The sequence below is a fragment of the Gadus morhua genome, chromosome 6 (genome assembly GCF_902167405.1).
Source record: "Gadus morhua chromosome 6, gadMor3.0, whole genome shotgun sequence".
In the NCBI taxonomy this organism is placed as follows: domain Eukaryota; kingdom Metazoa; phylum Chordata; class Actinopteri; order Gadiformes; family Gadidae; genus Gadus; species Gadus morhua.
The window spans coordinates 3,851,659-3,874,487 of NC_044053.1; the positions used below are offsets into that span (position 1 = coordinate 3,851,659).

Genomic DNA, 22,829 nt, shown 5'->3' on the forward strand with positions numbered 1-22,829 from the left:
TATATAGTGGAATTGCGTTGTTGTTTTCCATCTAAAATAGCTGTAATGTTTTTTTCTTCGATGAAAGCAAGGAATTGTTTTACCTCTTCAGCGGTCCACACTTATCTATTATTCACATTGGCCATCTGTTCCATGGACGTATTAAAAGGATACATTGTACATATTTATAATACAAAATTCATCCCAGCCTTCATACCACAGATACTCTAGGGTCTATAGCATATAACCACGTTCTCAGATTTTTCTTATTTTTTCACAATTTAGCAGCTCTCGTTTTGAAGAATAATCACCGCACCATTTGATTCAATGGGAAACACGACAGTCTATAATTTGAATGTAAAGTGTACATATTTATAACTTGAAATTGGCCCCAGCCTTCACACCACAGATACTCTAAGGTCTATAGCATCTAACCGCATTTTTCTGATTACAGTTTAATGCATTTTTCACAATTTACCAGCTCTCGTTTTGAAGGCTGAACAGACAATTTGATTTGAACTACTTAGTAGGTGTCCACATCAGGGATTAATGGACACGGTATAATTAAAGGCTATACAAACAAAGATATCCTTTATCATATATATAAATGATATAGGATGTCTATGTATACAAACGCTTAAAAATATATATATATTGACGCTACAAGTTGATGTCGGCAGGGTTGCTATGGCAGGTCGTTATGCGGAAATCCGAAAGACGTTGTGCTGTTTGTTCAATGTTCGCTATGTCACAGCTGTTTCGGAAAGTGTGTTTCCATCTCCCATTTTGCACATTTAATCTCTTTCGCATGAGTCAAACACCTCAAGCGAACGGAAAAACTTTTTTGCGAATTAGGTTCTCCCTCTCTCTATCCCTCTCGCTCTCTTTCTCTCTCTCTTCTTTCTCTTTCCCAATGTGTCTCTCTCTCTCTCTCTCTCTCTCTCTCTCTCTCTCTCTCTCTCTCTCTCTCTCTCTCTTCTTTCTCTCTCTCTCTCTCTCTCTCTCTCTCTCTCTCTCTCTCTCTCTCTCTCTCTCTCTCTCTCTCTCTCTCTCTCTCTCTCTCTCTCTCTCACGCTCTCTCTCTCTCTCTCTCTCTCTCTCTCTCTCTCTCTCTCTCTCTCTCTCTCATAATAACAAAGACGTTTATGGGATAATGTTGCATGTTGTAAATTACTTTTAGCTGAATCTTGATTTTTTGTGTTCTGTTTGGAACCAAACGGTGGCAGAATATGTTCAGCAGTGATGGGAATAACGGCGTTATAAATAACGGTGTAACTAACGGCGTTACTTTTTTCAGTAATGAATAATCTAACGGATTACTCTTCCCATCATTATCACGCAGTTTTTTCATCAGACCCACTAGATCTCGCTCTCTCTCTTTACTGTTCTTCCTTGGTTAGAGGGTGGGTACGAGACAATCGCATTAATGATAACGATTGGCTGAGGTAGAGTAACATGTCACAGTAAGCCAATCAGAGGTAGAGTTGGGCGGGTGTTTAAACACATTCGAAAAGCACGCTCAGTCAGACAGACAACGGCACAAGTGAGTCAACTGAAACAGGAATGGCGAGCCCAAATAATCCTAAAACAGCCTTCTTTAAATGGAAGTATAGTATAGCCATTACTTTTCCCTCCAAGAAATTAAAGGAACGAGTGCAATCGTGAAATGCATATTATGCCACGTCGGTGTCAAGTAATTAAAACATCGATCAACGTTTCATACTTCCGTGCATGAACATGCACGGAAGTATGCAACGAACATTAACGGAACTGTATTTTGAGTTCCGTTAAAGAGGGGAGGGGGTGGACGTGGGGTCCAAATTATTTGACAATTTTGATCATTTAAAAAAATGTACTTTCCACAGTACTAGTTACTTTTCTAATTTGTAATGGAGTAACTACTTTAGTTGCTTTTTGGGAGAAGTAACTAGTAACTGCAACTAATTACTTTCTTATAGTAATTTGCCCAACACTGATGTTCAGTTATTAAAGATATGTGCACACCTGTTGATGATTTGTAATGTCTGCTGCTTTTATTGTTTTAGTCCTTGTGTTTATTGTGTACATGTAAGGGACTATTTTTCTGTTGTTTTTGTTAATGGAGGATAATTGTAATAAACAGCTCAGTGGATCCAACTGAATGTTCTTGTGTTTTCGGACCTCCTCCCTCTCTCCCCGTCTCTCTCTCTCTCCGTCTCTCTCTCTCTCTCTCTCTCTCTCTCTGTCTCTCTCTCTCTCTCCCCCCTGCTCCCAATCCCCCCTTCTCCCTCTCCCCCCCTCCCCCCTTCTCCCTCTCCCCCTCGACTACCTCTCCCCCCTTCTCCCTCTCCCCTCCTCCCCCCGCCTCCCTCTCCCTCTCCCCCCATCTCCCTCTTTCCCCCCTCCCCCCCCCCCCCCCCCCCCCCGTCTCCCTCTCACCCATCATCAATTAATCACTGGTGTGATCAATTTAAACTTCCATCAAAATACTATTTACAAATGTTTTGGCGTCATGAGGCCACATATTCAAATCTATAAAATTGTTTAGAAATAGCTTCCTTTTTTTAAAGCTGCAATTAGGTGCTACATACAGCATAAAGACTATTGCCATATTCTGATTAATGTATTTTCAAATTAACTCCGAAAACAATGGTCATAATCAGATCCCAGAACCCTGGTTAAAATGCCTTTTAAAGAAGCTGATTGGTTAAGGTTTCCCGCCCAGCGTTCCAGGTTAAACACAGACCCCCCTGCTGCTGAGGGTCAGAGAGGAGAGCAGCGGTCACCTTGCCACAGGCCCGGCCGCGGTGTCTCCTCCAGGTGAGGGTGAACTCACAGGTGCACATCGTGCACATGGTGGCCCGCAGGTCTGGGGTCCAGACGGGGGCTTTGGAACCCAGCGGAGCCCCGATGTCTGGAACCACGTCCGGCTCCAGGAACAACACAGGGTCGGGGTCCGTTCTCCAGAACTGCTACGGCCCAAAATGAACAGTTCGAGTTTTGTGCTTTGATCTTCTAGTGGGAAAATCGACCAGTCGATCAATTGTTTTAAAATGTATCCCTGCATGATTACACTTGCCAATATGTCACATATCAAAAATAACCTTTGGCTGGTGGGTGAGGTGTTACTGCTGACCCTCAGAGCCGCAGAGAGCCAGTGATCCAGACCTGCTGTCGAGGAACACCACAGACACTAAACGTCAGGCTGGGCCTGCTCCTCGTCCTGGCTGCGACTGGAGATGAACGTGACCTTCTTCTTGGTGGAGTCGTCTATCGCCTTGGCGATGGCTTTCAGCCACTGCTCTCTCCGTGGCCAAGCTGGAGGGGGGAGCGGACGAGACACAGTCTCAGAACAGCCAGCAGGGGGCGACGTTGAGACGCTCACAATAACCAGCCGCGTTTTGATATATTTCAGAATTAAAGGTAACATATTATACCACCAGGTGTGAGTGTGATTAGCAGTTACAAGCCGTTTTGAAAACCGGCCTCTTCTGACATCACTAGTGGGCGTGTCCACCTAGATGTATGAGGGATAGATGAGCAACGTTTTCTACAGTCCACTCGGTAGGCTGGTAGACTGATTTATCAGCACCCATGATGTCAGAAGAGACCGATTTTGAAAACGGCTGGTGATATAATATGTCACCTTTAAGAGAATGCGATTCAGTGTGTGTTAGTAGGCGTGTGTGTTAGTAGAAGTGTGTTTTTATGAGGTGTGTGTTAGTAGGCGTGTGTGTAAGTAGGCGTGTCTGTTAGGAGGCGTGTGTGTTAGGAGGCGTGTGTTATTAGGCGTGTGTGTTATTAGGCGTGTGCGGGAGGCTCACCTGGCAGACAGGATGAACGAACACTCCACTCCTTCAATGTTCAGCTCATTCTGGATGGCCTCCAGGCTAGGCTTGCTCACCTTGAAAACACACACACGCGCACATACACACACAGAAACACAAACACACACAGGAAACACATGTTCATAATGCAATTCAAGTATGACAATTTCAAGTACCGTATGACAATTTCCTCCCTTGTGCGCAATTTCACACACACACACACACACACACACACACACACACACGCACACACACACACACACACACACACACACACACACACACACACACACACACACACACACACACACACACACAACAATATATATATACACTATTAAATTGTAACTAATGGTAAAAAAGTAATAAAAACAAAGGTAGCATAATATGCTGTACAGTCTCCGGCTAAAAATCCAAATTGGACCGACTGGTTCCATTGGTCTGGGGTAAAGTAATTGTGAATAAAATACCCTTATTTTCAAAAGGATGCCGGTGTTTGCATTGCTTTGTGACCAACCTCTTTAAGTGCAGCTGGAATTTTCTTTTGTTTCTTAGAAAACGGTCACCTGGACAACGGGACAATAAGATACGATTATCATTTGTTTAATCACTAATTTGTTAGCAGAGTTGTGCATCGCCAAAGATCCCTCCCCTCTTCCTGTTCTCCTGGAGCTTGGTGAACCAGTGGTCACAGACGCGAGCCGGCTGGTTCTTCAGGTACTCCAGATAGAACTTGTTGTTGGAACATGCCGGACACACCACCTGACGACACATGATACGGAAGACAGAAGCCAAGCTTCCTTTTTGTTCCCACAGATTCCCTGAACCTTGAACTCCAAAACCAAGTTGGTGAAAATAATAAAATATTGGAAAAATATCCAATGTTCAATAAATAAATTATATAACGTAAATACATAAAAAAAAAAAACGGGGATAATATTTTCATTGTTGTTCCCTGCATGTTTTCACTTGCCAATATGTCACATATCAGAATTAACCTTGGCTGGTGGGTTAGGTGTTAATGCTGACCCTCAGAGCAATAGAGAGCCAGTGATCCAGACCGGCTGTCGAGTACTACCACAGACACACAGCTAGGCAACACTAGGCTAACTATGTAAGCAGCGGAGTGACACTGGTCAGTCCTCTCCTTCATCCCAGCCAGAGAGATCACGCTGTTGAGTTTATACTGGGCCGGCTGGACTGGAGTGGTGTACATGAGCGCGTCGTTGGACTGCAGACACACACAACGATGACATCAGCAGGTCAACAAACACACACGCACACACACTAAAAAACACAATGGTACTTCTTTAGCGTTAAGTGGATGCATTTGTAGTTATTAGCTGCTGCTGCTACTACTGCCATTAGTGGCAGTAGTAGTAGTTGTCCAGCAGTTGACAGCTAGGCTCTGGCGCGTCTATCTGTCCAGCTACGCCCGTGTGCCAGCTTCAAAATGGGTCGTTGATGTCCGTGTCCTCCTTGATAGAAACACCGAAATAGTAAAAAGAAGAAGCACTACCAAATAGAATGAGGCTTAACCCAGGTGTCCTTTTAAATAGACGCACCGTACCAGTATAGCTCCGGTAGTCTATCAGTGTCACACACACACACACACACACACACACACACACACACACACACACACACACACACACACACACACACACACACACAGACACACACACACACACACACCTGCCTCATGGTGCCCCCCCCCCCCTCATGGTGCCCCCCCCCCCCCCTCATGGTGCCCCCCCCCCCCCCCCCTCATGGTGCCCCCCCCCCTCATGGTGCCGCCCTCCCCACCCCCCCCTCATGGTGCCCCCCCCCCCCCTCATGGTGCCCCCCCCCCTCATGGTGCCCCCCTCCCCACCCCCCCCTCATGGTGCCCCCCCCCCCCCTCATCAGCTGGTAGGTTGGTCCTCACCACCAGGTCTGGAGAGCGGCCCGGGATAGCTAGCTGCTGCTCTGAACGCCTTCCTGTGGGTGGGGGTGGGTGTGTGAGTGTCTCTGTCTGTCTGTCTGTCTGTCTGTCTGTCTGTCTGTCTGTCTGACTGTCTGACTGTCTGTGAGTGAGTGTGTGTGTGTGTGTGTGTGTGTGTGTGTGTGTGTGTGTGTGTGCCACCCCAACAAAGAGTCTGTTTTCTGTAACTGATGGGTGTTAGGCTTTTCTAAATGGTAAATTAACTGCATTTATGTTGCACTTCTTTAACCAGCGCTCGCTCGTTTTACAACATTGCCTAACACCCATTCACCCATTCATACACGCATTCACACACTGACAGCGGTGTCAGCCAGGCGACAGCCAGCTCGTCTGGAGCAGTCAGGGTGAGGCGTCTCGCTCAGGGACACCTGGACACTCGGCTAGGAGGGGCCGGGGATCGAACTAGCAACCTTTCAGTTACCAGCCGACCCACTCTACCTCCAGAGACACATGCATCGATTGTTAAAGCGTGCGTTGGTCCAATCAATCACTGCCAGACTACGTGATGAACTTGTTGACACTGAGCTCATGAACATCAGATCCACGCTCATGGTGGCCGGTCGTCTTATGTCTCCGTCTACAGCGCTCTGGTGGATTCTAGGCTTCGCAGCGATCGCTGTTGGTGCTGCAGTTGTTGGCGTCAACAAGAAACGGAGGCCCTCGTTGAAATGTAAGTTGAAGACAGCAAGGCCAGAATAAGGCAATCTTTTATTGTGTTGGAGTTAAGAAACTATATCCTAGTATTTTTTAAAAAGGTTATTAATTTTGGTAGTTAGTAGGGGTGTGCATCTGTCCTTTATAGGACGATCCGATACGTATCTAGATACATGTGTTACGATATGATTCAGGGACGATACATGTTGATATTGAACGGTTAGATGCAATTCGATTCAATGTTCTAACGATCCGGTGCAATTTGATGAGATATGAATCAATCTGATAGATACAGTTAATATTTGTTGAACGTTAACGCATTCAATTTATGTATATAAAATAAGCCATCTATAAAAGAGCCATACTTTCAAATAGTTATTTGGTATAGGGACCATGAAATCATAGGTTTTTATATTTATTTATTTATGGCATGGGGAAAAAATGGAAGACACATTGATCAATTTAATAATAATCAAAGTAATGGATTTCATTTATATAGCGCTTTTCTAGACACCCAAAAGACGCTTTACAGTGAAGGGGGGACCTCACTAACCACCACAGTGTAGTACACTTTGGGTTTAGAACTACATTTAGCCTATTGGTTTATTTATAGACTATAGACTTTATAGACTTATTTATAGACTTCCACACGTTTGATGATTTCAGATTCACTGGTTAACTGAAAATCGTTTCACCGTTTTCGGACACATGAGCGTCATCCCTGGGGAGCCGTCTCGTTGTCACCAGGACCGTGAACGCGCCTTTACCTGCTTCCGAGATGCAGGGCGCGCGCGTAAATATGCGCAAACGCACACACGGATTTCATTTATGGATCCGTATCGAAACGGGAAGAAATCAGTTGACAATGCTGTCTTGATATCAGGCTAAAGCTTCACTCAACCAATTCGCAACGTTTGAATCGGTGCATCGACAGATTCTTGGTCATTTTAAATCGATTCAGCTCGAAAGCCAAGAGCGATCATTGGCAGTAAGGAGAACTGTTTTGTCAGTGGACCGATGAGCCACGCATGAACCAAAGTGAGTAAAGTTATGTCATTGGTATAATTTATAGCCTCATATTCCGGGCAAGCTAATGTGTATTCAGTTTAGATAAAGTTAGAGAAGAAGACCGTGCATACACATTACATACATGTTTACTAACTTTAGTACTCTGTGTCCCGGATATATGCACACAGAACGCATATAACATTAGTATTCTGGGTTATATTACAATATAAGGTAACATTTGGACAAGTATATTTCAAAATTAGGGTTAGTAGGCCTAGTTGAAGAGGAGGTTTTGGGTACGTCTAGTGTTGGCTTGAGACCAATGGGGGGGTCGGTGAGAACACAGGGTTGTCCAGTCAGAGTTCCAAGTTGAAAGGCTTTATTGTCTAAAGGGAAATAATAATAATAATAATAATAATAATAATAATAATAATAATAATAATAATAATAATGATAATAATAAATGATCAGTTTTTTATAGCGCTTTTGTAAATACTCAAAGACGCTTTACAAATAAGAAAGGAATACATACAGACAGTACAGACAATCACCAAAAGGGAAAAAATAAACAACACCACAACAATAGGCAACACATTAAGAGAGTGGGAGAGAGTGGAAGATGGCTTTCCCTCCCTCCCCAGGCCGGCTCAGCCTGTTACCTGGCCCTTCTCAGCAGGTGAGTCATCAGACACACCCTTTCTTATTAATCGTTTGAGTCCCGACAAGATTCTCTTAAATACATTAACGCCTTGGGGTTTTCCGGAAAGGATTGGAATGAAGACGAGAAGGCGTAAACACTTTCCAATTAACCTTACCAAAGTTAGAAAGTTTAAATTTATTCCATGGGTGTATTCTTTGTTACCGTGATTTTGCAATTTGTCACTCGCTGTCTGGACAGGCTCTCCAAAATGTCCCTGTGGTGTATTTGTTATTTTTAACGCATACTTGATTCTGAAGATGATGTGAAATCCCCCCCCCCCCTCCCCCCTCTGGGCCACCCCTACTACATTCGTTTGGACAGCCACTGTCGAATTCCAGAGGGGCAAAGGCAGTAACATATAACCATAAGTGAACCACTTGTGAAAGGAGGCCTGTGATGGGTAGCTGCCCTCATAGACTAATGAGAGGAGGCCTGTGATTGGTGGCTGCTCTCATAGACTAATGAGAGGAGGCCTGTGATGGGTAGCTGCCCTCATAGACTAATGAGAGGAGGCCTGTGATTGGTGGCTGCTCTCATAGACTAATGAGAGGAGGCCTGTGATTGGTGGCTGCTCTCATAGACTGATGAGAGGAGGCCTGTGATTGGTGGCTGCTCTCATAGACTGATGAGAGGAGGCCTGTGATTGGTGGCTGCTCTCATAGACTGATGAGAGGAGACCTGTGGTTGGTGGCTGCTCAAATAGACTGATGAGAGGAGGCCTGTGATTGGTGGCTGCTCTCATGAAATGAAGAGACGAGGCCTGTGATTGGAGGCTGCTCTCATAGACTAATGAGAGGAGCTTCGAGCTTCGAATCAAATCTTATGTATTTGGAGGTTGGGTCGTCTATTGCATGTATAAAATTCTTATGTGCTACACGGTTGTGGCTTGTGCATGGTCCGTTGCCGAAACATTTTTGCTGTAGACGCCTTCCTAATGGGGTTCATTGAAGCAGGAGAATAATGGTTTTGAAGAGGGGCTAATTGATGGTAAAGAATGAGGCCAAGAAAATACATCTGCTTCAAACAGCCCACACGGCCCGTGGTGTAGTCTATTTTATTGTAGTGGGTATACTGTGAGGATTCCCTCCCAGCCTCGTACAAACCCGTCCCGTACGTGTACGTGTGTGGCGCTTATGGGGTGTCGCACCACACTCACCAAAGCAGGGATCTACAACCCGCTGATTTAAGAGTATAACGATTATCAACAATCATGGAAAGCTGAGTAGGTTTATCAGTTTTAATAACATTATGAACAAATAGAACACAAAAATGACAAGTTGTCCTTTGTATATCTATAGTAGCAATAGCACGTGCTAAACAAGGACAAAATCTACTCAAAATAATTGAATGAACTGTTTACAACCATGGCTAACCAGTGCATGAGAAGGAGATGACAGGCGACTAATGTTTCACTCTTTCAACTGCTCTAATTTTAGCTCTTACTGTTGTTATCTAACATACCATACCGTAATTGAATTGTGTAAAAGTGTGAAATTACTGCACCTTAAAAATATCCATGAATTAGCTATACTCTCATTTGCATAGTGATTAACATTATGAATTTCAATTGTGTGTGCCAACTGTATCTTGGCTGACATTTACCTAACTCTTCTTCCCTCCACTCTAACCAAGGATGCCTGTTTTTTAAATTCCCTAGCCTGACACCCAGTCTGAAAGGCTGGCCAGGGGTTCTCATCTAAAAGTAACAAGGAGATATACAGTGGGATTAAAACATTGTCTTCTGTTGACTACTTAATAATATGGGAGGACTGGACACACGCACGCACGCACGCACGCACGCACACACACGCGAGAAGGAGGGGCTCGGCCCGCCCACTAACGTGCAGAGATGCAGGGGCAGAGACAGGGCAGAGTGCGAGCGCGCAGGGGGAAGTTTATGAATGGTGAATGTAGGAGATAACTTCCCCTGCTAAAAGTATTTTATTGCAGTTATACCCAACCGGTATTTGCGAAAAATAAACACAGAAGTGAAAGATCTGTCACAAGACGATTGATACGTATCCGTGCACATTTTTAAGTGGGTGCACGCAAATCCTGGTGCGTTCCTAGTGGGTATACGGCGTATACCTGCGTATCACGTAGACTACGTCTGCGTCAAACAGCCCACACGGGTCTCAGGCTGTAACTGCATCAATGATTTTATGTGGGAATCTGTGTGGGGTCCGCCTAAAGTTATGAATTCCGTTGACATCTGGTGACGTGAACCTCCTAGACTCTTCTCTCAAACATAGAAGGGGCGTGAGGGGTGCTATGAACGTAGGCCGCTTCAATGTTTTCTTACAAATGGGCTGAACACCCGGGCTACCCTGACGTCAGGAGATAGCCGCAGAGTGCTGCACTGGGAATGTGGACAGTCACACAGTGCTCGCTCAATTACAGATATTACAGATATATTACTACGTGTATCTATATAAAGATATCTAGATATTTACAGACCTTTAGTTAGCTCTTGTTAAACCTTGTTCTAGTTAGATATCTAAAAAAAACTCTTTCAATGCACTTTTAAAGCCTACTCATGGGCAAGGGTGTGAGTTGGAGTCCCTAAGGTACTTAAAGTGGACAGATTATGATTATTATCCCTCAATCAAGGGAACGAATCATTGAGTCCATCACTAATATTCACAAGAATTAAAGCAACATCAATGAAAGGCTCCCTTCAACAATTTAATAAATGTTAAAACTACAATTTATAAGAGAAACAAGTAAATTTGCATATTATGAACTAGGTGGCAACAAATTTTATGAATTGAATATACCAATATTTCACAAAATGTTCCCATTTTCTCCACTACAAATACAAGTATGGAGTCTATGTGTTGGAGGATATATCATAACTCGTATTGCCTAAGTTATAAAACATGGAATATTTATTATAATTTTTTATCTTTACCTTTTCTGGGAAATAATTCACGGCCCGGTACCAACGGGTCCTCGGACCGGAGCCGGAGCTAAGGTCAAAGGGAAATATTCATTTTACCTGATAATGATAATATGAGGCCTACACAGACAGTGATAGACTGTGTAAGAGATCTAGACATAGATAATGATAGTGTGTGTATGAGATCTAGAAAAATAAAATTATATTGTGTGAATGTATATCAGGGAGGAGAAGGATTGGAAGTCTCAGAGAAGCTAAGGTACAGTTTGCTTAATGTCTTGTTTTTTTAAGATTATTGGCGATATAATCTAACTGCATTAATATATTCTAAAGTACGCCTAAAATACTCCCATAGTTAACGATGGTGTGTGTGTGTGTGTGTGTGTGTGTGTGTGTGTGTGTGTGTGTGTGTGTGTGTGTGTGTGTGTGTGTGTGTGTGTGTGTGTGTGTGTGTGTGTGTGTGTGTGTGTGTGTCTACAGGTAGAACAGTAATCCTCTTTAGTTAGTTAATGATTGATTAATGACAGCTCTTACTCAAGGTCCATGTCTGTGTCCTGGTTTGATCTGAGCTGTTTCTGACAGCGTGGATACGTTTCAAAAGATCTCCTTACTATGTTTGTTTGCCCTCTCTACAATTACCTGTCTGGTACTGAAATAACATCCACAGAAACAATATTAAGTTGTGTTTGTGTCCAGGTCTCTAGTCTACTATGGATGAGGAGAGAGAGGAGGAGGGTCCTATCTCTAAGACCACTCTGTCTGGGAAACATGGCCGCCGGAGCAAAGCTAAGAGGTAAGAAGAGGATCTCTCTGTCTGTGACTGTTGACCATCTCAGAGCTCAGCAGTGATATATCATGACTCCATCATTAGTCTGAGTAACAGCTGTGTGTGTGTGTTGTGTTGAAGCCCAGAGCAGCAGGACAGAGCAGACTCCCCTGGACCCAGCTGTGTCTCCATGAAGAGTGACCAATCTATGGAACTTCCTTTAAAGTTTAAAGATGGAAATAAGTCTATCCGGGACACAGACCTGGACCTTGAGTAAGAGCTGTCATTAATCAATCATTAACTAACTAAAGAGGATTACTGTTCTACCTGTACTCACACACACACACACACACACACACACACACACACACACACACACACACACACACACACACACACACACACACACACACACAATCGTTAACTATGGGAGGATTCATCAGAGATTATAAAAATACACCATCTATCAAACGTCCATAAATCCAAGCTTTATTTTTCTAGAAGACTCCAGCAGCAGAGAGCAGACTCCCCTGGACCCAGCTGTGTCTCCATGAAGAGTGACCACTCTATGGAACTTCCTTTAAAGTTTAAAGATGGCAATAAGTCTATTGAGAAGAGGTGAGGATTTATCAGAGATTATAAAAATACACCATCTATCAAACTTCCATAAAGCCAAGTTCTTGTTTTTCTAGAAGAGTCCAGCAGGAGAGAGCAGACTCTCCTGGACCCAGCTGTGTCTCCCTGAAGAGTGACCGGTCTATGGAACTTCCTTTAAAGTTTAAAGATGGAAATAAGTCTATTGAGAAGAGGTGAGGATTTGTCAGTGTTATAGTTCTTCATGACCGGGTGACTCAACATACATGACGGACATCTATGGGCTTGTCTTGAACTCCAAGAACGTTACTTTATTACACACACGTGTAGCCTGCATTACATGTAGTAGCGTAGATCAGGAACTAGACCCCCTCACCTAAACGTATCACTCCGCCTACACATTACTAACATCAACATCACAGTATAAGTGTGCGGCACTATATACTGCAATCAGAGATTAGAAAAATACACCATCTATCAAACATCCATAAATCAAAGTTCTTGTTTTTCTAGAAGACCCCAGCAGCAGAGAGCAGACTCCCCTGGACCCAGCTGTGTCTCCCTGAAGAGTGACCGGTCTATGGAACTTCCGTTAAAGTTTAAAGCTGGATATAAGACTATTCGGAAGAGGTGAGGATTTATCAGATATTACTAACATCAAGATCACAGTATAAGTGTGCGGCACTATATACTGCAATCAGAGATTGTAAAAATACACAATCTATCAAACGTCCATAAATCCAAGTTCTTGCTTTTCTAGAAGACCCCAGCAGCAGAGAGCAGACTCCCCTGGACCCAGCTGTGTCTCCATGAAGAGTGACCACTCTATGGAACTTCCTTTAAAGTTTAAAGATGGCAATAAGTCTATTGAGAAGAGGTGAGGATTTATCAGAGATTATAAAAATACACCATCTATCAAACTTCCATAAAGCCAAGTTCTTGTTTTTCTAGAAGAGTCCAGCAGGAGAGAGCAGACTCTCCTGGACCCAGCTGTGTCTCCCTGAAGAGTGACCGGTCTATGGAACTTCCTTTAAAGTTTAAAGATGGAAATAAGTCTATTGAGAAGAGGTGAGGATTTGTCAGTGTTATAGTTCTTCATGACCGGGTGACTCAACATACATGACGGACATCTATGGGCTTGTCTTGAACTCCAAGAACGTTACTTTATTACACACACGTGTAGCCTGCATTACATGTAGTAGCGTAGATCAGGAACTAGACCCCCTCACCTAAACGTATCACTCCGCCTACACATTACTAACATCAACATCACAGTATAAGTGTGCGGCACTATATACTGCAATCAGAGATTAGAAAAATACACCATCTATCAAACATCCATAAATCAAAGTTCTTGTTTTTCTAGAAGACCCCAGCAGCAGAGAGCAGACTCCCCTGGACCCAGCTGTGTCTCCCTGAAGAGTGACCGGTCTATGGAACTTCCGTTAAAGTTTAAAGCTGGATATAAGACTATTCGGAAGAGGTGAGGATTTATCAGATATTACTAACATCAAGATCACAGTATAAGTGTGCGGCACTATATACTGCAATCAGAGATTGTAAAAATACACAATCTATCAAACGTCCATAAATCCAAGTTCTTGCTTTTCTAGAAGACCCCAGCAGCAGAGAGCAGACTCCCCTGGATCCAGCTGTGTCTCCCTGAAGAGTGACCGGTCTATGGAACTTCCGTTAAAGTTTAAAGCTGGATATAAGACTATTCGGAAGAGGTGAGGATTTATCAGAGATTATAAAAATACATAAGTATTTTTATAAGTGCCGCACATAAGTGTGCGGCACTATATACTACATCCCGTTTCTCAACATGAAAGCTACACTTCACTCTTATTGTAATAAACTTCTCTTTATAACTGAACTGTGTGTCTTATTACTGCTACCATGAACATAGATATGCTTTAACAAAACACATATGCTTGTAGCTTCTGTTAGTGCAAATCATCAATGTCTACAGTAACATGCCTTTATACTCTCAGCTAGGAACAGGAAAATAACATTTCTTCCCTTAACATTCATCTTTTACATTTATTAACAGTACCTTAAACATTTATCCTTTGTTGAATTAACAATTCCTTCTATGCACCTCTTTTTTTTTTTTTTAAAACAAACAAACAGGATAGGTCAGTTAGGGCATGACCATTACCGCCGGTTCATCACAAAGTCCCTTTACCTCCCAGGTGGTCTAACAAGTCGTCCACGTCTGGTCTGAGATGGCTGTGACGTGGATGAGAGCTCGATGTCATCACTATCTGCTATCACTTGCTCATCATCTAATGAGTCTGTTTCTGAGGTCATCTGGGTGCTGTGTGTTGTTCTCCTCAGGTGGTGCCTGTTGCGCCTGTAGTGCTGACCAGAAGGTGTCACTATGTCATAGGACCGTGGCTGTCATAGGACCGTTGTCCTTCCTGAGCAGCTGTCTCAGCGGCGCTGTTATGGTGGCTTCGCCTGGGATGTACTGCGCCAGGTATTTTGTCATGCCTAGCATCCGCTATAGTCCCGCTTTGTCAGTGGGTGGAGGCATCTCGGCTATGGCTTTAACTTTTGCATCATCTACTTTCACACCCTTTGAAGTGACGACGTGGCCCATGTAGTTGACGCTGCTCACCTTGAACTGTACTTTCTCCTTGTTGAATTTCACATTTGCCTCTTTTGCCCTGGTCATCACTTTCTGTGGTATCTCATCATGTTATTTTTCTGTAGCTGCAGCGATGATCATATCGTCAGCTATGATGTGTACTCCTTGGATGTCACAGAAGGCTTCACAGTTGCGCTGTTGAAAAACTTTGCTGGCTGACTTGATTCCAAACGGCAAACGTTTGAACCTGTATCTCTCCCACGGTGTGTTAAACGTGCACACCAGCGAGGACTCTTTGTCAAGCTTTACTTGCCAGTAGCCGTCCTTCTCATCCGGCACTGTGAATATCTTCTTACCCACAAGCTTGCATAAAACATCATCTGTCGTGGGGATGGAGTAGTGCTGTCCGAGTACTGCTTTGTTTAAATCAGTGGGGTCCAAGCAAACCCTTAATTTCTTCTTATCTTTCTTTTCCGTGAGTACAAGGCTATTTACCCATGGTGTTGGCTCAGTCCCCTGCGCAATCACATCTGCTTGTAGCAGGTCATCAAGAGTTTCTCTGAGTCTGTCCATCACGGCCAGTGGTACTTTTCTGCAGCCGTGTATGACTGGCGTAGCCTTGGGGTCTGTGTGGATGTGATATTCTCCGGCAAACTCCCCCAGACCTTCAAAGACTGTTGGGTGTTGAGCTATCAGTTCCTCCTTTGTAGCTGGATGTTTCACGTCCAGGTTGTTGATGTCCGGCCTTTTTATCAGTTGCAAGTCTTCACAAGCATCTCCTCCTAGGATAGGTGTGGATGAGTGTCTTCATATGTAAGACGGCAGACTTGCATGAGCTTTGGGTGTGGAGCAAGTGAGTGTGAGCAACCCCTCTGGCCTCAGCCTCATCCCTCCATAAGCAACCAGCACTATTTTTGTAGGCTGTAGCTGCAGGTGTGCTCTCCTTTCACGTCTGGCCTTCCTTTTCATGGACTTAAACGTCTGCAGTGGTAGGACATTGGCCTCTGCTCCTGTATCCAATTTGAGCCTAACAGGCATATTGTCAAACCGTATTTCAGAGTACCAGGACTTGTCACGGCTGGAGTCTAGCTGGTCAATGTTCACTGTTACAATAAACAGAGTGTACATTTCTGGACTGATATCATGCACTGTTCTTCTATGCTGTGCTTCACCCGACCTAAAAATCTTTGCATAGTGGTCTGTTTACCACAATTATGGCAAGAAACTCCATATGCTGGGCTTTGTTTGGGCTGTTGTGATTTTCCACATTTACTGCATTTGTTCACATGCCCACTGCTTTGTGTGTGTTGAAAAGATTGCTGTGATCCATTTCGTGGTTGACTGTCTTGTTTTTTCTCGTGCACCGCATGTACAGATCTCTCTTGAGTGGCTGCGCTCATTGCTTGTATTTGAGCTCTGGCGGCCTCTGCTGCACGGCAAGTGTCAATGGCCTTTTCTAATGTAAGGTTTGACTCTCTTAAAAGTCTCTCTAAGACGCTGGTCATCCATACTGAACACAATCTTGTCTCTGATCATGTTATTTTCCGCTGCGCCAAACTCACAGTCCTTACTCTTTTGTCTGAGCTCCGTCACATATTTATCAATGGCGACAGAGACTGTCGCCATTGACCCACTGAGACTGTCATAGGGTGCGCCCAAAACTGGTGCCTTTCAAACACTGTATTCTTCTTGGGCAGAGAATAGGCTTCAAAAGCCATGAGGAAATCATTCATAGTCTTTTCTTCAGGAAGGCTGAGTGTATTATGCACATCGAGAGCCTCCTCTCATAGTGGGTGCAGTAAGATGGCAACCTTGATCTTCTCGTCCTTACCCTCTGCACCACTCGCGGTCATGTCAATTTGGAAGCGCTGTTTCCATCTTCTCCAGTTTTCTCCAAGGTTGCCTGTCATCACTAGTGGCGATGGTAGTTTGAACTGCTCCATCATACCGTCTCCTGTCGCTGCAGGTCTCCTTCCGTCTCCTACTCTTACTCTACGAACTGGACCGACTTCTGACACCATGTTATAGTTCTTCATGACCGGGTGACTCGACATACATGACGGACCTCCATGGGCTTGTCTTTAACTCCAAGAACGTTACTTCATTACACACACGTGTAGCCTGATTTACATGTAGTACCGTAGATCAGGAACTAGACCCCCTCACCTAAACGTATCACTCCGCCTACACATTACTAACATCAACATCACAGTATAAGTGTGCGGCACTATATACTGCAATCAGAGATTGTAAAAATACACAATCTATCAAACGTCCATGAATCCAAGTTCTTGTTTTTCTAGAAGACCCCAGCAGCAGAGAGCAGACTCCCCTGGATCCAGCTGTCTCTCCCTGAAGAGTGACCACTCTATTGAACTTCCGTTAAAGTTTAAAGATGGATATAAGACTATTCGGAAGAGGTGAGGATTTATCAGAGATTATAAAAATACACCATCTATCAAACGTCCATAATTCCAAGTTTTTTTTTTTATAGAAGAGTCCAGCAGGAGAGAGTAGACTCCCCTGGACCCAGATGTGTCTCAATGAAGAGTGACCGGTCTAAGGATAATCCTCTTAACTTTAAAGATGGACGCCCCTCGAGAGAGGAGAGGTAGGAGTTTCTAAAAGACGATGAAAACTGACCAGTTAAATGCTATCAGACTCCACCGACACTGCTTACAAGTTAGGAAAAATATTCTCTCTCTCTCTCTCTCTTCTCCTCTCTATCCCCCCTCTTTTATGTTTACTGTGTGTGTTCTCTCCCCAGACAACCCCAACAGAGGTCAACTGTTACCAGTGCTCATTCTGTACAGCAGCATCATACAGAGCTGATCAAGGTGTGTAAATGTCCAACGTGACATTTGACTTAAGCTCTACATAAACATTAGAAAACATCTCTTGTGGTGCTAATAGTTTCCCTCTTTAGACCAGCGGGATGTGAATCCAGGACAGGTGCTTCTGATGTCCTCAGTGAGTTCAGAGTAAAGTTTTCCTTGATGCTTGTTCTGTTCCAGAGGGCTGAGGAGAACGCACACGCTTTCCTAGACAAGGAGCTGAAGAAGCTCTGGAGGGATCTCTTCCCAGATTACCCACAATTGTCAGAGAGTCAGAGGGAGGAGGAGGAGGAGGAGGAGAAGGTGGATGGTAAGAACGAGGAGCAGAGGAGGCGTGCCATAGAGGGAGTGGTGGACATCACAAAGCTCTGCCTGATTGGGATGAACCAGGAGGAACTGGCCGACATACTGGGGGGCGGTAAGAGACTCTTATTTTGAAGACAATTGAGACAATTATTTTGAAGTGCAGAAGATAATTATCTTAAAAACAGTGAATGAATTCTTATTTTGACGAGCAGTATGATTTCATTATTTGCACTCTTCAGACTAAATTACACAATGTGAGATTTCTACATTTCTAACTTTTCAATATATTTTCTCTTGGGGGATAAATGGTTTGATCCAGATATGTAGAGTTATTGTGGGGTATCAGGTTAAATGGTTTGATCCGGGTATGTAGCGTTATTGTGGGGTATCAGGTTCAATGGTTTGATCCAGATATGTAGGGTGATCAGGTTAAATGGTTTGATCTAGATATGTTGGGTTATTGTGGGTCTATCATGGTTAAAGAATGTTAAACATTAAATTGCAAATCAACAAAAGAATAACTCAGTGGAAGAGATGTAGCACTATCTTGTTATATCACCATATCAAGTCACTGATTCACTGTCATTATTATCATTTTCTTTAGACCAATCAAATTATTTGAAAATAATACTCAAAATTCTGAATAAATGATCCAGTCCTTGTCACGACCCGCTTCTGTAACCACAAGTAATGAAGCCACTAAATATCTTGAAGTTGATAATTTTACAGGAAATATTGACATGCCTCCACTGATGTCACCATCCACTATCTGATGTCTTCTGTTGTTTTCTCATTTAGGATCTGCTGCTGTCGAGTGCCAACGCAAAATTAAGTCTCTTTTGAAGAAGAAATTCAAGTGTGTGTCTGAGGGAATCGCTAAAGCAGGACAGCCCAGATGTCTGAATGACTTCTACACAGAGCTCTTCATCACAGAGAGAGGCATAGGAGAGGTCAACAAGGAACATGAGGTCAGACTGATTGAAACAGCTTCCAGGAGACCGGCCAAGGAGGAAACACCAATAAAATGTGAAGACATCTTTAAACCCGTACCTGATCAAGATCCACCAATCAGAACAATTATGACAACTGGAGTGGCCGGCATTGGTAAAACTGTCTTAACACAAAAGTTTGCTCAGGACTGGGCTGAAGACAAAGCCAACCACGACATACACTTTACATTTCTCTTAACTTTCAGAGAGCTGAATTTACTGAAAGGGAAAGAGTTTAGCTTGGTGGAACTTCTTCATTACTTCTTAATTGAGACCAAAGAAGCAGGAATCTGTAGATTTGACGTGTTCAAAGTTGTGTTCATCTTGGATGGTTTGGATGAGTGTCGACTACCTCTGGACTTCCAGAACAACCAGACCTGGACTGATGTCACAAAGCCGACCTTAGTGGACGTGCTGCTGACAAACCTCATCAGGGGCGACCTGCTTCCCTCTGCTCGCATCTGGATAACCACACGCCCTGCAGCAGCCAATCAGATCCCTGCTAAGTGTGTTGACATGGTGACGGAGGTGAGAGGGTTCACCGACCAACAGAAGGAGGAGTACTTCAGGAAGAAATTCAGAGAGGGGACACTGGCCAGCAAAATCATCTCTCATGTCAAGAAATCTCGAAGCCTCCACATCATGTGCCACATCCCAGTCTTCTGTTGGATCACTGCTACAGTTCTGGAGGACATCTTCAAAAAATCGAAGAGAGGAGAAGAGGTGCCAAAGACCGTGACTCAGTTGTACATCCACTTCCTGAGGGTTCAGTCCATACAGGGGGGCAGGAAGTATCATGGGAGAGCTGAAACAGGTTCACACTGGAGTTCAAAAAGCAGGAAGATCATCGTTTCTCTGGGAAAACTGTCTTTTAACCAGCTGGAGAAAGGCAACCTGATCTTTTACGAGGAAGACCTGGAAGAGTGTGACATCAATATCAAATCAGCTTCAGAGTACACAGGAGTGTTCACCCAGATCTTTAAAGAGGAGTGTGGGCTGTACCAGGACAAGGTGTTTTGCTTTGTCCATCTGAGCATCCAGGAGTTTCTGGCTGCCCTTTACGTCTTTCTGTCCTTCTTCAACAAGGGGGTCAATCTGCTCTCAGAAGAAGCACCAACCTCTGGTGAAGATGAACTCCTCCACCTCTACCAGCATGCTGTGAAGAAGGCCTTACAGAGTGAGAACGGACACCTGGACTTGTTCCTCCGCTTCCTCCTTGGCCTCTCTCTGGAGACCAATGAGATTGTCCTACGAGATCTGCTGGCACAGAAAAAAAGTAGATCACTGATCACTAAGATTAAGAAAGGTGTGCTGGGACAGACAGGAACTACCTCACTGACCAATAAGGAAACTAACATCACATTAGTGTCTTACATCAAGAGTAAGTTAAATGGATATCTCTCTCCAGAGAGAAGCATCAACCTGTTCCACTGTCTAAATGAGCTGAACGATCTTTCTCTAGTGAGGGAAATCCAACATTTCCTGACATCAGGAAGTCTCTCAAGAGAATCTCTCTCCCCTGCTCAGTGGTCAGCTCTTGTCTTCATCCTACTGACATCAGAAGAGGAGCTGGACGTGTTTGACCTGAAGAAATACTCTGCTTCAGAGGAGGGTCTTCCGAGGCTGCTGCCAGTAGTCAAAGCCTCCAAAACATCTCTGTAGGTTCACTAATAACATGTATTATAATACACATAATACAATATGCATAAATTAGGAATATAAAGTTAAAATAATATGCAAAAGATCCCTGTAGGTTCATAAGAGCTTTATATTATATTATATTATATTATATAACAAAATGTATTACTATTCTACTCAAAACAGAATAAACATACTAGTAGAATATAAAAGATAGAATAATATATAAAACATCTTGCAGGTGTACTATTAAGGCATAATGAATTTCCGTACACACAGAATACTAGAATATAGAGGTAGTATTCATTTAAGAATATATTTTGAAAACACAATTAAACATTTATTCCACATTTTACATCCAATACATAATTAACATTTATACATCTAATGATTAAGTGATTATTATTGTAACCAGTAAAATTCCTTCATTACGTAATAAGTTGAAGATTTATGTTAGTTTACTTACAGTTCCTAACATGTTCCTGTTTATTTTGTGTGCAGGCTGAATAACTGTCAGCTGTCAGAGAGATGCTGTGAAGCTCTGGCCTCAGTTCTCAGCTCCAACTCCTCTAGTCTGAGAGAGCTGGACCTGAGTACCAATGATCTGCAGGATTCAGGAGTGAAGCTGCTCTCTGCTGGACTGGGGAGTCCAGACTGTACACTGGAAACTCTCAGGTCAGTTTTACTCAAAATGCAAACAATTACACCACATGAGTATATTATTTTCAAAAGATAACTCATCATGTATTTATTTGAGTTGCCATGACAGTTTAGATATACGTTATATTATTATTATTATTCTTATTATTACTAGAGTTTCCGTGCGCGTCGTGCTATTCATGTCTGCTGGTTATTGTGATTACACATAGACACAAGGCCATCAAACCGTATAGAACCTCACTCCAAAATGTCTTTAGGAAAAAAATGGATCCTCCAACAGCACTATCATGCAACCTCCAGAGTAAACAGCAATCACCAAAAACTTTAACGTAAACAAGGAAACATAATGAAATAAATATCACATACGTTCTCTAGTTGTAATCACCCTCTAGTTGTAATTAAACCCATAGCAATAATGTGGGAACCCCAGTCGGTAACACATTTTCTGAGCGCATAATATAATAATAATATAACATTTTGCCTATAATGTCACAACCTATAACATTTTGCTTTACCTATTACATAATGAAGCAAGCATAATAATTTCCTCCGTACGTTATGAAGCAAGCAGAATCATTTCCTCTGCATTTTCGCCGCATTTGTATATCAGGAGATTCTACCCTGAGGGTGATTAACACTTGATCCTTTACATGTATATGCGGACATCGATGTCATTCAGACATCAGTAGAATCAACAAGGGGTTTAGGGGGGTGGCATGCAAGGGCCGGGAACGTCTTACCTGGGAGAGTGTGTCGATGGCGGGGTTGTTAAAACAGTCTGGGATATCAATATCACGACATTGCGGGATGCTCAAGGAAGCGAGTAATATTAAAAATAAATAATAAAAACAAAAAAGTGTAGTCTTTAGCCATAACGTCTCAGCTGGGTGAGTGTTTCGACGGCGGGGCTGTTATCTCGATCTTGCCGTTGTTCGTGCGCGTGTGCATGCGGTGTGTGTGTGTTTGTGTGAGCTGTGGGCTGCTTGGCACATGCGCTTTGACCAACTCGTCGAGTAACTTGTGTGACAGGCCTGCTATTATATGGTAGTGAGATTACTTTTTTCAATAATTTAATATCTATGTGGCATCCTTCATTTTTAAAGATCCAGTTCATTCATAAAATTTAGTATTTCATGTATGTAAAAAGATTTGTAACAATTCTCATAACATTTAATGACAGTACCTAACATGTTCTTGTTTATTGTGTGTGAAGGTTAAATGGCTGTAAGCTATCAGAGAGATGCTGTGAAGCTCTGGCCTCAGTTCTCAGCTCCAACTCCTCTAGTCTGACAGTGCTGGACCTGAGTACCAATGATCTGCAGGATTCAGGAGTGAGGCTGCTCTCTGCTGGACTGGGGAGTCCACACTGTACACTGGAAACTCTCAGGTCAGTTATCAGCCTCTTCTTCAAACAGGTTA

At 43.3% G+C, this 22,829-nt stretch overlaps 1 protein-coding gene and 1 long non-coding RNA gene across 2 annotated transcripts in view; both read left to right on the top strand.

The window, feature by feature from the left end:
- LOC115546108 (NLR family CARD domain-containing protein 3-like) overlaps positions 1–22,829 on the top strand; it is a 127,844-nt gene that overhangs the window by 59,055 nt on the left and 45,960 nt on the right. The window lies entirely within an intron of this gene.
- LOC115546114 (uncharacterized) lies at positions 13,761–14,266 on the top strand. The gene is made up of 2 exons (XR_003977198.1): positions 13,761–13,873; positions 14,004–14,266. It is a non-coding gene; the product is annotated as an uncharacterized LOC115546114 (long non-coding RNA).